A 3,637-nucleotide genomic window follows, 5' to 3' on the forward strand; every position below is an offset into this window, starting at 1 on the left:
AATAACAAAAGCAATTATTTCCTAGCAAGCGACACGAATGTATGGCAATCATTTAAATAAATATAACAGACAGACAGACAGACAGAGAGAGAGAGAGAGAAAGAGAGAGAGAGAGAGGAGTGTAGGAGGAGGGGAGAGGGCGAGGAGAGGAGGCAGCGAGAGAGAGAGAGAGAGAGAGAGAGAGAGAGAGAGAGAGAGAAGAGAGGGGAAAGAGGGAGGGGGGGCGGAGAAAGAGGAGGGAAAGAGAGAGAAGAGAGAGAGAGATGAGAGAGAGGAGAGAGAGAGAGGAGAGTGAAGTGTCGAGAGAGAGCGAGAGATAGAGAGAGAGACGAGGAACTGAGACTGAGAAGACTGAGAGAGAGGGAGTGAGAGAGAAAGAAAAAGAGAGAGAGAGAGAGAGACAGAGAGACAGAGAGACAGAGAGAGACAGAGAAATAAAGAGAGAGAGAGAGAGAGAGAGAGAGAGAGAGAGAGAGAGAGAGAGAGAGAAAGAAAGAAAGAAAGTGAGCCCGTGCATTGTGCATACGTTCCGTCACAGGCTATATGTGAATTACGAATAACTGTATAATGCATGACTATATTAACACAACAGGCGAGAGCAGAAAGTATGCATATGTATTAAGCATGCCATTGCAGGAACATAGCTACCACACGTAATGAAAGCATTATATCATAACATGCATAACATACACTATAAAACATGTGGCACTCGAGCAATGTTCACAGTGCCTTCGCAATTATAGAGGAGAGTAAATCACGAGATATTTAAACTCATCATAATGAATTGCATATAATAGTTGAAGATATCACGTGGAAAGGTGGGTTCATTTCGAAACATCGGTGGATTGGCCACGGAGGAGCGGCAGATAGAAGATGGGGATTATGGATAGGGGGGAGGTGGAGGCGATGGGGGGGGATGGGGATTAGCTTAAAAGAACGAGAGAGAGAGAGATGGAGAGAGAGAGAAATGAGAGAGAGCGGGGAAAAGATGTGAGAGAGGAGGGGAGGAGAGAGGTGAGAGAGGAGATGAGAGAGAGGAGAGAGGTGATGAGAGGAGAAGAGAAGAGAGAGGAGAGAGAACGAAGAGAGAGAGGAGAGAGAGACGAGAGAAGGAAGGAGAGAGAGAGAGAGGAGGAGAGAGGTAGAGAGGAGAGAGCGAGGATGGAGAGAGGAAGGAGGAGATGAGCGAGAGAGAGTGAGCGAGAAGAAGTGAGAGAGGAGAGGGAGAGTAGTGAGAGAGAGAGGGAGAGGGAGAGAGGAGAGAGAGAGAAGAGCGAGAGAGCGAAGGAGAGAGAGAGAGAGAGAGAGGAAGGGAGGGAGAGAGAGAGGAGAGGAGAGAGGAGGAGAAGAGAGAGATAGAGAGGAGAGGTGAGGAGAGGAGAGAGAGAGAGAGAGAGGAGAAGAGAGAGTGGAGAGAGAATGAGGATAGAGAGGAGGAGAGAGGAGAGGAGAGGGAGGGAGGGAGTAGAGAGAGGAGGAGAGCGAAAGAGGAGGGAGAGATGCGGGAGAGAGAGAGAGAGGAGAGAAGAGAGAGAGAGAGAGGAGAGGGAGAGAGAGAGGGAGAGGGAGAAGGGGATCGGAGGGGGGAGGGGGAGTGTGAGAGAGGAAGAGGGAAGAGGAGAAGCGAGGAGGGAGCGAGAGAGGAGAGATTAGAGGAGAATGGAGAGATTCGGGGGTATAGTGGGAGAAGATGAGGGAGTGGGAGGGAGAATGATCGAGAGAGGGGGAGAGAGAGAGAGAGAGAGAGAGAGAGAGAGAGAGAGAGAGAGAGAGAGAGAGAGAGAAATAGCTCTCGCTCTCTGTCTCTTTCTCTCTCATTCTCTTTCTCATTTTCTTTTTCCCTCCTCTCTCCTCTCTCCTCTATATGCATCGTATTTAGCTATTTATCCATATGTATATATCATTATGTATAATCTCATATATATATTCTATATATATATATATTATATATATATATTAAATATATATTCTATATAAGTATATATATATTATAAATAAAAAATTATACTATATACATTATAAATATATCCATATCAATATCATATATTATATAACATTTATAAAATAATATATATATATATATATATTATATAAATATTATATAATATATATACAGTGCATATAGAGGGGAGCGGAGAGGGAGGAGAGAGGGAATTGACAAAGCAAAAGAAGAAAAAATGAAAAAGAGAACGAGAAAGAGAATGAGAGAGTGTGATTGAGAGAAGGAAAATGAGAAAGATAGAAAGATAGATAGAGATGCGAGAGAGATGAGAGAGAGAGAGAGAGTACGATCGAGAGAGTGTGAGAGAGAGATGAGCGAAGAGAGAGAGAAGGAGAAAGTTAGATAGGAGACGCGAGAGAGGAGAGTCGAGGAAGGAGCGAGAGCGAGAGAGAGTGAGACGACTGAGGATGAGAGAGGAAGGAAAGAAGAGAGAGCGGAGAGCTAAACAGATAAACGAAGATTGACGGACACACACACACACAAATCAGAATACACATCACACAGACGCGTAGCATATCTAGCTCCCCATAGCCTCTTTCCTTCATTCCTCGATGCAATTTCCTGGAGATACACAGAATTTCATTGCGTGAATACGTGTAAAGTCAAAGGTGCCTGTGATTCCCAAGTGAAGTGACTCGCGGGCACCGTGCAATTGAATGACAGTATTCCGTCATGGCTACGTGTTGCACGGTATTGCATCGATGTCAAAAGCCAGACGAGAGGAAGGCTAGACAGAGATAACACTTAAGCGCCTCAGCAATGACAGCACGATCAGATCTGAAATCATGATGATGACCTGACAAATCTCGGTTGTCAGGGGTTGTCAGAAGCGGTTGTCAGAAGGGGTTGTCAGAAGCGGTTGTCAGAAGGGGTTGTCAGAAGGGGTTGTCAGAAGGGGTTGTCAGAAGGGTTGTTAGAGGGGTTGTCAGAAGGGGTTGTCAAAAGGGATTGTCAGAAGGGTTGTCAGAAAGGGTTGTCAGAAGGGATTGTCAGAAGGGATGTCAGAAGGGTTGTTAGAAGGGGTTGTCAGAAGCAGTTGTCAGAAAGGTTATCAGAAGGGTTGTCAGAAGGGTTGTCAGAAGGGGTTGTCAGAAGCGGTTGTCAGAATGGTTGTCAGAATGGTTGTCAAAATGGTTGTCAGAAGGGTTTTCAGAAGGGTTGTCAGAAGGGGTTGTTAGAAGGGTTGTCAGAAGCGGTTGTCAGAATGGTTGTCAGAATGGTTGTCAAAAGGGTTGTCAGAAGGGGTTGTCAGAAGGGATTATCAGAAGGATTGTTAGAAGGGGTTGTCAGAAGCGGTTGTCAGATGGATTGTCAAAAGGGATGTCAGAAGGGTTGTCAGAAGGATCGTCAGAAATGGTTGTCAGAAGGGGTTAACAGAAGGGGTTGTCAGAAGCGGTTGTCAGATGGATTGTCAGAAGGGGTTGTCAGTAGGGGTTATCAGAAGGGGTTGTCAGAAGGATCGGCAGAAGGGGTTGTCAGAAAAGGTTGTTAGAAGGGGTTAACAGAAGGGGTTGTCAGAAGCGGTTGTCAGAAGGGTTGTCAGAAGGGGTTGTCAGAAGCGGTTGTCAGCGGTTGTCAGAAGGGGTGTCAGAAGGGGATCCAATTCCTTCTTATATTTTATCTATTAGTTCATCA

Source organism: Penaeus japonicus, unplaced genomic scaffold, assembly GCF_977035675.1.
Source record: "Penaeus japonicus unplaced genomic scaffold, GWHDUDI00000001_assembly GWHDUDI00000025, whole genome shotgun sequence".
Lineage (NCBI taxonomy): Eukaryota > Metazoa > Arthropoda > Malacostraca > Decapoda > Penaeidae > Penaeus > Penaeus japonicus.